We start from the raw sequence: 13,196 nt of genomic DNA on the forward strand, positions 1-13,196 counted from the left end.
GATATAAAATAATATCATCATGAATAAATTAGCATAAATAAATTAAAACATACCGACAAAATACATGTAAATAATGCAGTGCAAAGTAAACATATCTATGCAAATAAATTGAAATTACAATGCAAAAAATTCCAAATTATCGAGTGTCCTTTTGAGACATGTTTTCGAAGCAGTGTTTGTTGCCGTAGGGTATCTTCGTGACAACGGCGTATGATTGGCGGATTAGGAGTTGATATCTGTGTATGGACGCTCAATAGACAAGACAAAGAACAGGGCACTTTTAAATGCAATGAGTTACGTAATAGACTGTAATTTAAAAACGCATATTAACTTGACAATAGCCCACACATAACGGAGATTCTGCCGATTAGGAAGGCTTGGCGCAGGCCATATCGACGAACATTTGATACAGTCGCCTTTTACGACACCTGATTGGGTAAGTTCAACTTTTGAAGGCACGTTTCAGTGTCCTAGCCATATCTGGGGTTGGATGTTTTGGTTTGCGGATACCGGGTTACAGAGAATGCCATAGCTACGTAGAGTAACCGTGGCTACGGTGACTGTGCTACGCGCCAAATCCTGTAGCTGCGACCATAAGTCCGATGACACTCCGGCCATCTCCTCAAACCACTTTCGCTAGCCAACCACTGTGTTATTTTGGACCTCGAAACAACTTTAAACCATGCCGCGACCTAGCCAAGACGGGATGATGTACCACACAAAACAAGGTAGTAGTATCAGGTCAAAGATCGATATCGTCACGCCCTTTTCCACACTTCTAGGACTGTATGCGCAGCTGTCGTCGATTCTAGCTCGCCTGCCCAGTCAGAGATCTGTTCAATACGCTGGAGTTCAGGCTCTCGACATCCGAGGTGCAGATGTCCACTTAAAGAGTTGAACTTAGGCCAAAGTAATTAAATTCTTTGTTTTGCGTCCCCACCCGCCTAGGTTTTTAAGGTTTTCATGAAAAACACACACAGTGTATTTGAATAGGAAATTTTAGGACCTGACCGCTTAGCTTTTCAGAAAAATTCAGAAAAATGACCGAAAATTTTGTTACAATTTATTATTCGCTGCAATCAAACATTGTGTTTATTTTCTTGTGTGTGTTTTTCAGCCGCTTAGACGTGTACCTTTTCCCATTTAGAGTGAACGCAAAACAAAGAATTTAATTACTTTGGCCTTATCAAGAGCATAAAAGGTCAACGCATTAGTTAATGGTGCAAGTGATGTTTTAGGTTGTGTAGAAAAACCGGTTTAAATCGGACTTGAATATTCTCGTCTCAAGTTATAGTCAATAATTTTATTCATTTCAAAGCCAAGAAACAGTAAAAACGTGAAAGAGTGTTTTTAACTTCAATGACATTTAGCGTGATATTGTAAACAGTGCCACACCCTTTCCGTGTTTGGTGTACCGTGTGATATCCATTTGATATCTAGCGTCTCTCGAATGGTCAAGTCTAAGAAATCCCTCATATAAACTTGGGATTGCTATGTATTGTACGCTATTGAATTCAATGTAACCCTGGATGTTTAAAGACGTTACATTCCATTAGCCAACCGTAAGAACGTATAGTGATGTATTGTTTTAATTATCAATTAGTCAAAAACGTGTAAAAAAGCTCTGAATTTTAGAACAACGACACGTTTTGACAAGCTTTAGATTAGTTTTGGACACCTTTTACATTCTCCTGGTACTTTATGTTATTAAAGTAGGAATAACAATGTATAGATTAAAAAAAACCACGATACTATAGTTGTATAGTACTTTTATCACAAAGAGTAGCACAGAGCTGAGACGGTCGTTGTAGAGTTCACATTGGAGTCCGAGTCGTCTCCATGGCAGTTTAGCGATACAGATTTAAAGTGGTGCATATAACCGACAACTTAGTGTCAGCTTTACTTACTGAAAGCGTCACGATCTCCGACCGATACCTCTCGACTTATCATCCATGAAGCAGCAAGCGTGACAATATAACGATCGGAAATCAGGTCATGAATTTATTTTGGCTGGTTTTGACGGCTTGTTATTAGGTAGAAGTATATACCTGTATTAATCATTAACGCATCATGTGCTTTTTCCATCAGTAGTCGCACTGAAGTAGGTCAGTTTCTGATTAAGCACAGTCGGTAGCCACGGGACTAACGAAGATGTGCTTGAAAATAAACAAAAATGTAATAGTTATTTTGCCAAAATTCCAAACAAACTTCATTTAGAACAAATATTCCCACTCGCACTCCAGGAATACAACTTTTACCGAAATTGAGACTTTCGGGAAATGAAAAGGCAGATTACTTGATGATAGTCAAGAATTTTGGGCATCAACAGTAGAAGCTAAGTGCCTAAAACGCTTCAGATTTTATTGAACATTAGCTCATTCAACTGTCTCATCAATCAAGCAAACAAACAAACAAATCCTAGAAACTTGAGGTTGTGATGTTAGGGTCATGGTAATAATTCGTGAATGTGGCATATATGAGTAAAGGTTCAGCATTATATTTCGGGGGGGGGGGATGGGTATAAACACAGTTTTTAGAATCATTTCCACCTACGCCATACGCTGGGTTTTAATTTGCTGTTAGGAATGATGAGCGACTCCATTGAAGTTACGTACTCGCGTAAAACCAGTACTGTGTGCCAAGATTCGTTCGCTTTCCATAAAGCGATGCTAGACTCCCTCACTACATACACGTTTCGTCAATTATTGTCATATAACATACAAACGCAGAATTACAGGGCACATACGAAGAAACGTTTTAAGTGCTTGTTGTGAATTTCAATGATAACGACCTGTAATATTAATTATATTATTCATGAGGGCGACCTACCAGCGAATCCAAACATGAAATTAAACGGCCGGCATTTAGGTTCATTGGTCCACGGAAAATATGGACAAAAATACAAATTGTGGAATACCAATGGTTGCCAAAATGCGGTCACCCCAATTCTCGTTTCCAAAATATCTTAGCTAGTCTAAAAAACTAAGCGAATCTTCCTTTTGAAAATAGTATTGATTTTTCTTGACTTGAATGGCCGTCACGTTTGATCAGTGTCTAGCACCGGCTTACCCGAGGTCCCGTTACGTCATCACTTTCGTTCAGGCGATGACGTCACGTCATAATCATCTATGTCGGGAAATGATCAATGCACTGTGATGAGCCAATTGTTCGGATGCATTTCAGAGTTGGGAAGGTTTCAGGTTTATCATCACGGTACCTTAGACTGGAAGATCCGTCGCCCGAGGGCGCTCTCTACGCTCTCCCTTCTTGCAGAGGGAAGGTATAGATCCTTCCAGTCTATACGGTACCTCTGTACGTTAAACATTAGCAAGCCGCGATTGTATACTACGAATTACAATCAGAAGTATGATCGAATTGTAAATTATGTTCAAAATACGCGCCGCATCCTACATGTAGCAGTTTTTGTATGCCACACAACGTGTGCACTCTCTACATTATATATGGTAGTATGTGCCCCGAAAAGTGAAAGACTTACACAGTTTGCTAAAAGTTTCCTCGGCGAAACTTTTAACCATTCCCTTACCAAATTACGAATAAAAACCAGGGGTCATCGCGCAGAATTTGGTACTGGAGAGACAAAAAATCTAAGATTGTCCGATTCGATATTTGAAAAATTCATCAAATGACCGGCATCCCTGTGTTAACTCTGTGGGGAAAATTAAATTTTCGATATTTCTAAAACGAAGATGTTAAAGTACTTCTTAAATCACGAGCTTTAAAATGACCCCCCCCCCCACAAGTGGTTGATCAGGGAGCCAGATGATGCCACTGTAGGACACTCCATCGACACTCCGACACCCTGTGATCCTTTGTTTCCAGTTCAAAATAATCACGTAAACATGTTTATGCAAAGAAAACGTGGGCGTATTCGTTTTTTAAATTTTCCATTATTGACCATCCTTTCAAGTACACGGTTAAACCGTCACTATATACTATCGTTTTACCGGAGAGGACGACTTCGGAACTTGGCTTACATTCTACATTCACTTTAGTCCCAGGCCGGGACTTGCCGCTCTCTCGTGAGATCGAAATCTTGTCACATTGAAGTTCCTTTGTAATTTCAAAGAGCAAATGCGCTAGATCACGTACACATCATAATATAAGCAATGGCCATCACTATATGCTGAATGCACATCACAATAGAAGAATCACATAACAATATAATAATTTCACATCACAATAAGCAATTTACATCACAATATAAGAGATTAACAAACAATATAATGAATTCACATCACATAAAAATGCACATAATAATATAATAAATTTACCTAACAATGTAAAGAATTGACATCACAATATAATGCCCATTATGATATAGTGAATATACAAAATGTTATTATGTCACGTAACTTAAAGTTCCATGACTAAAAAATTGACCTTTTCAAATCTAACAATTCTCTGGTCGTTAACAAGCTCATAACCTGTAAATTATACATAGTCTGAAAGCCTAGATACAGGATGACACTTTGGTGACAGCAGTGTCACCATTGTTTACACAACTATCACGTGACACGTAATATGCATAATAAATAATAATAATATCTTAATTACCTTTTAAAAATCGGTTTTCCCTTTTTTGTCTCAATTCTTCAAAATATCTGACTCAAACTTGCTGGAATGCAAGCTGTCACGAAGCTCTTCCAAAAAGAGTCTCAGATTTTTTTGTATCTTGCTTTGTTTTTTATGGAGCTGAGAATAAATTCATCGCGGCTCTGGAAGTTTTTCTTGCATGGAAATTGTTTTACACTTAGGTTTAACAAATTCTGAGACACACTTTAGAAGATCCTCAGGACTGCTTGCACACACACAAATTTCAGCCTTATATCTCAAAGCATTCAAACGTTCTCCGTGACTACACCTTAAAACGTAATGAAATATGTTATGCATTCTTTCACCAGTCATATTACGCGGCTCTCCCAAAGGCTTTCTGTAAGATTCAAGTATGTTTCGCTTTGTCGTGACCACAATAGCATGTAAGTATCTATTCATTGCTTCGACAAAGTTTGTGTGCGATGTGCGATAGCGAGTATGTGAGTGCGAGTGCTTCGTGAACTCTACAGCGTGTTGAGGGGTCACAGTCAGAAAAATTGTAGCAATTTATCTCGGTTATTGAACCATGGTGAATGGGTGACGTATGCTGTGAATTCAAACCCGGTCGAAGATTCCCTGAATTTATAAAGGACCAGTGGACAAACTGTATTGTTTTCATTACTTTAGAAATGATTCTTTTTGTCCTTTCAAAACATATGTGTAGTGTTGCCAACATAGATTATTAAACGAGCTCACTCGATGTGCAGTGTCACTTGTATTGTCAAATGACAGCTAGTCCGGAATAAATCTACCGGTTATTCATGGATGAGATGCGCCCTTTCGGCTGTGCTCACAGAGCTCGAGTATTTTGATATGATTTTCAGGAGTTACTGTAGGAAAAATAACGTTAATTAATTTTACAACTTGATACAATTGCATCGAATACAGCTTAAGCTTAAGCATTGAATTCTCAACTTTTGTTTAAACGACTTTGCATCAGAAACCTTGTTATTATTTTTTAATGTCAATGAGTCATCAATATTTCTGAAGATATTTGTTTAACATTTTTTCTGATATTAGTCATCCAAGTGCCTTGAAATAAACTACTGTAAAACATGTCTTTTTGCAAGCATGCCCTTTTGGTTATAGCAGTGTATACTTAAACGGTTTGCAAGTTTCAAATGCAGCTACTTCAAACACATATCTGTCTTTCGATTCTAGCTACATTTAGAGCCCACTAATTTAATGCACGTATTATTTTAATTAATTCAAACACCCTAGCTAATTCAAAGCATTTTGACAGAATGTTTTTTACACGTTCTTATTCATTACTGTCAACTCATGATATATATATATATATAATATATATATATATATATATATATATATATATATATATATATATATATATATATATATATAAGCTTACATGTAAATTTAAGTGTTTTTGTTTGTCATAGAAGCTTTATATATATATAATGACACAAATTACTTCAGGTTACAAGTAATAATATCTATATATATATATATATATATATATATATATATATATATATATATATATATATATATATATAATATATATATATATATATATACCGGTATATGCAAAGTTTACTTGATAGAACGTAATACACGAAGCTGATCCAAATAAGAATACAATGTCGTTAGCAACATTGCTCACAACGTTTACTTTTCGTTAATGGACAGTGCTGGTGTGCCTTGACAATGTGATGGCCGCAAACAAATGCTACTCGTGCGAACATACTGTAGGGTCAGTGGAGGGAATCTGAGCTGCTATGACAATTTCAAATCGTCAGCTTTTGAGGCTACCTGTGGTGCTGACCAAATGTGTCAGGTAAGATCATTTAGGGGTCATTTTGAGAACAGTGATAATTAACTGAGGCACAGTGTGCCTTGGGCAAAAAACATTTAGACTCTGAAATCTCCTAGAATATCTGTTGTATAGCACTTAGGGGTTTATATGAAAGCCACTTCGTGAATTTGCAATTTTACTCATGGAATTTAACACATTTATCGCGGCCATTTTGAATTTTAAGTGTTGGTAAATATTGGAAAATTCCTATTACCAGTTCGATAGCTTTTGCTGTGACCCAATTCTTATTCTTGGTTTTTAAAGCTGATTATACACTCTTCTTGAGTCAAGGTTTGTTCAAACTTAAAATCTCCCGATTTCAGGCATGAACCACCTTATTACATAAACACGATAAGGGAACACATTGGTTGGCATTGTATATGTGTTCGGAAAGTTATATTTCCACTATCACAAGAATTTTCAGTACTAACATGCTTGATCAATACTTACAATGCATGCTCGATCACGTGTCATTGTTCAGGCCTTAATGTATTTAAAAAGTTTGTTTTCATAAAATCTTTCAATGATTAAAACTTCCAGCACTCAAGCAAAGTATGACGATTTAAGGAAGATCAAAATTAACGAAATTATTTGTCCGATCTTTGTACTTTTTAATTTGTTAGTTCAGTGGAGGATGTTTTTAGATCGAATACGCTGAGTTTTTGCCTGTCTAAGCATTCCATATTCACCTGATTGTCTTAGGCCGGAGGGAAAACATATCGTTTCTCGGCTTTGTTTTGATGGCTAATTAAGCGGCAAATGTATAAATACCATGCATTTCTACGCATCTGATTTCACCAGATCTATGGTTTAAAATACCAAAGTTGGGACAAAACCAGACAGACAATACAACACCTTAAATGATATAGTTCCTTGAACTCTAAAATGTACACCAAGACTACTTTTCAGAAAAGTTTCGCAAGAGGTCATCCAGTTGCATATCATTTTCACAAGAGGGCGTTCAGTCTCCACCACAGGGAACCACACACCTCTTCACTCATGACCAACAAATCTCATAACAATGTTGGGATTTTACTCTTACAGGTTTCAGTGGTCAAAGCATTAAACTCTGACGACCGATTTTATGTGAGCAGAAGTTGTATTGGTATATATGACTGTTACCATGGTTGTCAGCAAGGTAGCCATGAGGAAACAAAAGGTTTGTATAAATGAAAGAGGATCAAAGATACAAGTCAAATGGTCATGTATTTTCGCTCCGAAGACCATAATTTGTTTTGAAATTTAGTTTTATGGTGTATATAAAGAACTTAGGTTAACGAGTGCTCTTCGTTTGCTGATTCTTCTTTAACATCATGTGGACTGTCATTGTTTTCTTTGTCTGTTGGTGAAGTCAACCAGTTTACTGCATCGCTGTTCATTATCAGAAAGCTCATCTGTTGATGGTAGCTTGTTTTACATGTGTACCCCTGTGATTAATATTGCAGAAGTAGACATGCTACAATAGGACGGATTTTCGTAGATCTGAACACTATTTCTCCCAAAATATGCAAATGTGCTCATTAAATACAGTGATGATAAACAAATAGATACAAATAGACACAAAACCAGCAAGTCTAGGATAGTGAAATTTGACAAAGATAACCTACTTTTCTGCATGACCTTCTGAGTTTGTTAAAAGCACGTTGGTCACATGACTAATCAACACAAATAAGCAAAATAAACATCGATATTGATAATGAATAGATAACTTTGAAACTATAGGACTTTGATTTTTTTCAATGACTTATCAATTTAATTGAGATTTCCCTTGAAATGAAGGTGATCATATGCATATGAGGAAAGATTACGCAAACAAATTCCAAAAATTCTTAACTCAGAAAATATTTCTCAATCAGGGTAACATTTCCTTCATATATTCCGAAGAGTACTTCTAAATAATTCCAGGCAAAACAAAGTTGCCGGAATACCTGATAGGCAGGTAGGCAAAATTGGAGGTGTTTCAATTAAAATCATTGAGTAAGGCTTTATATATGTCAGTCTTAATCAACTATAGAGATAGATAAGTTCACGAAAAGTAAGACAAGTATTCAGGTAAAACCATTTTGTGCTTCATATGTCACCATATAATTATATATACATGCATTTGCATCATTCTGCCACATGTTCCTGTTTAAAGGGAACGTTATTTTCAAAAAAATTGCCTGTATTCTTTTGGGTCACAACTTGATGTTTTCTTTGTTCTTTCTGTCTACAGATACTGAGCTATGTGTGACATGCTGTGACAGTGATCTTTGCAATATTGGAAACGGGAGTACTGGTGTAATCTCCAGTATTTTGCCACTCTTCGTCTTTGCTGGCCTGGCTATCTTCACACTTGTTTAACAAATTTGAACTGCCACAAATATTTGTATGAAGAGGTTGCTCTTTTCAACCTCTTCAGACATGCCAATTAACAAAAAAGAGAGTTTAAAGTTGTATATTCATTTTTACAGAAGTAGAATAATCACAAATTTATACAATATAGTGTTATAAAAGCTGCACTATCTGCTTTAAAAGTGCGCGTGCATGGATGGCAGAACATTTCAATCCTCAAATATCATAAATGTAAACATGTTGATAAAAAGTTCAGTGTTTTGTGATTTTTTTCTTTAATCTCTGCTAATTTTTATCACGTTGCACCTTCTCTTCCTCACTGTAAATATGAATACATTCTCATCTGGCAGTTTACGTAGCATTTCTCTCTAGAAATATCTGGCACTCATTGGCCTGTGTCTAGAGTTACAACTGCAATACCGTAAAGCATATATTTGATGTATTCTATCGGTGTATTGCGGTTCATGTGCTGAAAAATTTGATGTATTTTGCCTTGCTTTGTTCTATAACTGAGTACATTTGTTTAAGCTGTGACACAAGGGACGGCCTACATATGCGAAGCTATTTTTATACACACCTTCACAGACATTTCTGCTGAAGCTAGACATTTCATATGATTTCATATGAATTTTTCATTAATAGAATGATGTAGGTAACACATTTGCATAGACACTTTCTCAAACATTTCGTATAAACACCCTGATTGCATTAGTATAACGTTTTGGCAAATTCATAGGCTCACATTGTAACACGTCATAGATGGATGTCAATTCTGAATTACTGTAGATGCATTGTTATTGTATAGCTTACAACCACATCGCCTGATTTGAACCGAACCCTTCTAATGTATCTAAGATTTGTCCTTTCTTTTTTGTTACGTTTTCTACGGGTCTCACTATCGTAGTTTTAAAGACAGTTCTCAGTGTGTGTCAAATACTGTGAAGCTGAAACCCTGACATCCACTTGTTCTCTATAACGATCCATCTTCCCTGTAGACCGAATGGGGTCAGGCTAATCGTGGCGATGAAAGGATTGACAATTTTTGTTTATTGTAATAGAAGCTCAGGTTTTCATAAAAGGTAACTTCTCACGTTATAAGTAAATTATGTATATCTTTGTTACGTAAAAGGGTTGTTGTAAAATAAACTCAAATATACTTCTATGACAATTTTCACGTCTCATTCGTGTTATTGTACACCATGGACAGACGATCAAAAGGTGTCAAAATTTCAACACAATGACCATGGCTTTGTGTTATTCTCCCCATATTGGCTTCCACGCTACTGCAGTTTGAGTTCTAGTGGCTCAGAATCTTTGTTGTACACAAGGTTGTAAGATGGCCCATCATTCCTCCTCCTCTTCTTCACTTGTTCAACACCTTTCAGGTCTTTTGAATCACTCAGTGCTAGGTGTTACGCAACACTTGCCTTTATTTACTCATAGTATGTTATTTTTCATCACTCATAATCTCAGGAGAGTGGAGTGTTAAAGGTATACTGTCACCTGTTTCAATTTTGCCACAGTTACCATGGAAAGACAAAATCTGACCGATCACAGATTTTAGGCCGAAAGCTGCTTTTTAAAAACAGCGCCCTCACGCAGGCATTTTGAATACCAAGGAACGCCCCTTTGACCATATATGGGCATATTTAGATTACAGGGACTGTATACCTTTAAAGGCATGTGTTGGCACTAGATTGTCTCACCAGAAAATTTACCAACCTGATTACAATGTCAATGGAAAACAAAAGGCTATCACACCTCCGTAATCCCAGGGATCGCGCCCAGCAATGCCTTTAAGAAACAATGGTGCATTTGAGGATTATAACAGATATTTCAAGAGTTTGTCTCACGTGTGCTTTAGTGGCAAATTATTCATCATTGTTTTCACCAAGGAAATCCAAGTCTATATCACTCTGCCCCTCATCAAAGTTTATGATTATAGCGCCTGTCACAGTCTGGTCTGCACTTAAACTGATTCCCTCGGCTAATGGATCATTTTTACGCTAAGTTCTTCCCAGTGGATTTAAAACGAGCCATGTTTTACTATCCGTAGGATTACACTCATCAGGTTGCTGAATGTTGAAATGATGAGTTCATGGAGCTCGTTCTCAACTTTAAGGCCCACACATATTTAAAAAAACTGCCAATGAAGGACCAGGCTATCTGGTACGGACACTGTATCTGAAATATCATTTCCTATTGTTTATCAACCACTAACCCGAGTGGTGTGAGTTTAGATGCTTCGGAATGGCGCCCTCGCTTTATACTTTCCGGCATTGACATGATACCGTAAAAAATTGACCAAATTAACACGATTGAAACTCATAACAATTGGATGGCGAAGTAATGTCGGTTCAATCTGCAAATATAAGCTCATCTGCTTTTCATTGAAGTCACACGCTTGTTTTATGAGTAATTTGTAATATTGCAACATTCAGCTATGCGCCATCAAACACTTTGAGAAATTCGAAAACTATGAAGATCCAATCATCCCACATTAGTTCCAATCGCGTTAACATTAGCCACTTCACGTTCAACTAAGGGATTGACTGCTATATCTAGCAACTCTTGTAGTTTATGGGGACAATTAAAGAGGTGCAAAGTTTAGCTTACACGGGAGAAAAGTAAAAACAAACAGGTGGTTGAGTCTTCATCATCTAGTTTCTATAGGGCTACCAGCAGATGCTGATATGCTAGTGTACATCAGCTGGATTCAGGACAAACAGCTCTTCAGCATGTTTGTATCAATGTCCGTAATCTTTGTTATTACTCCAACCAGTTTTGTGCTCATATTTAAATTTTCACATTTCGGATATCGTAAATTTAAAGTTACTCCAGGGCTAAAATCGTCTGCCATGTTTGTAACAAGTATAAAAAGTTTAAGCTTATCCTCAAGGGGGTGCTTGGTACAAGCCCTGGACACTAATGCTAAAAAAAACCAGTGCTTTTGTACAATTCAGTTAGGGGGAAACATTTTTAACAATGAAACAGTGCCTAGGCGATTAGGCAATAGAGGACTTTATTGACTGGGCAGTGCGTTAACCATGGGAAAGATAAAGGTGCACGTGCAGTCACTTGTTAGAATGCGTAAGGAGGTCACGGCTGTCCGAGTCAACGTTATAGTATGTCGCCGAAATCCTGACTTTGATCCCAGAATGGCTTGAAAATAACAACAATCAAGGACAAACATCATACAAAAATGATGCTTTTATACTAGCAGCAATCTACCATATTCTAAGACACCCATGTAAACTTTTCCCCATCATGAAACAATTATTCACTCGTTTCCATATATAGAAAATCAAGAGCTGATAAAAATAAAGAAACGAACAAAAATTAATATCTTCCAGTTTCTTTTATTGATTTATATTGCATTCCGATAAACTAAATTTTATAATCAAAGTAAATTCGTCCTCACGAACCGAGTGTTGTCATAGTGAAATTCATGTAAAGAGAGAGAGAGAGAGAGAGAGAGAGAGAGAGAGAGAGAGAGAGATAAATACTACAGGGAAATTCACAGCCTCTCAATTTATCGTTCTTTGCACATATGATATGCGATATTTATGAGACAGGTAAGGCTGCAATGTGCCAGATAGAGGACCACAGTGTGGAAAGCCGGCCAAAACTAGCCCGTGTGATACTTTGGTGTAAAAATGGCATACTGCAGTACGCATTAACGCGGCTACGGAACAACAGAGACATGATAAATACTCTGCTTCGTATAAAAGGGATTGGTGGAGTTGTGCCTGTGCGGCTCTAATTGTTGTTTACAAACAATCTATTTCATGCACGATATCCAGATGTATCACGTCAACTTAGATGCAACATTCCAATTTTAGAATGTATACGTACCTTGTGATTCAGCATGTTTTAATTTTATCAATCGCCAACGTATATTGGATACAGTGTTTACACACTGGCGGAAAAGGGATTTTTATATGAATAGATATCAAATATGAATATTCTATAACGCTTATGGATGAAACTTGACATAGCCGTTTACGGGTCCAATATACCGGTAGTATATTGTGTATTGAACCCTTTGAGCGCCAAAGTCAATATTTGTTGGCTTTATAAAATATACCACAGTCAATTTTTTGGCATATTTTGCCAAAACTTCTTAAAAAAATCGTAGAAAATGAAATGTGATTTCTACTTGGTCCAAAATTATCAAACATGTGACAGAAAAATTAATAAAAATTGGGAAAATGTTACACTAAAATTTTGGTGGGTAAATTAGAGCACTCAAAGGGTTAAAGGGAAGCCGGCTAGCTCCCTCAGCCAAACCTTTTTACATAGCTGTAATTTTTTTGCTCTCTCAGAACTAATTCGACATATCTCCATTGCAAGGCTTGTGTTGATAACATGATCATCAAATTGACCTTGTTTCATGCACTGAGGGTGTGACACATTGTGTTCAGGCCATTGA

General features: G+C 36.8%; 1 long non-coding RNA gene and 1 pseudogene across 2 annotated transcripts; one reads left to right on the plus strand and one right to left on the minus strand.

Annotated features, from left to right (window-relative positions):
- The window catches only part of LOC139123704 (ubiquitin-conjugating enzyme E2 Z-like), a 585,434-nt pseudogene that overhangs the window by 26,848 nt on the left and 545,390 nt on the right, over positions 1–13,196 (minus strand).
- LOC139123694 (uncharacterized) lies at positions 325–9,932 on the plus strand. Of its 2 annotated transcripts, none has more exons than XR_011549763.1 (4): positions 325–436; positions 6,265–6,412; positions 7,475–7,589; positions 8,646–9,932. It is a non-coding gene; the product is annotated as an uncharacterized lncRNA (long non-coding RNA). The 2 variants fall into 2 exon arrangements; XR_011549762.1 differs by lacking the exon at positions 325–436 and adding an exon at positions 4,841–4,997.

Source organism: Ptychodera flava (assembly GCF_041260155.1).
Source record: "Ptychodera flava strain L36383 chromosome 23 unlocalized genomic scaffold, AS_Pfla_20210202 Scaffold_23__1_contigs__length_28996876_pilon, whole genome shotgun sequence".
Classification (NCBI taxonomy): Eukaryota; Metazoa; Hemichordata; class Enteropneusta; family Ptychoderidae; genus Ptychodera; species Ptychodera flava.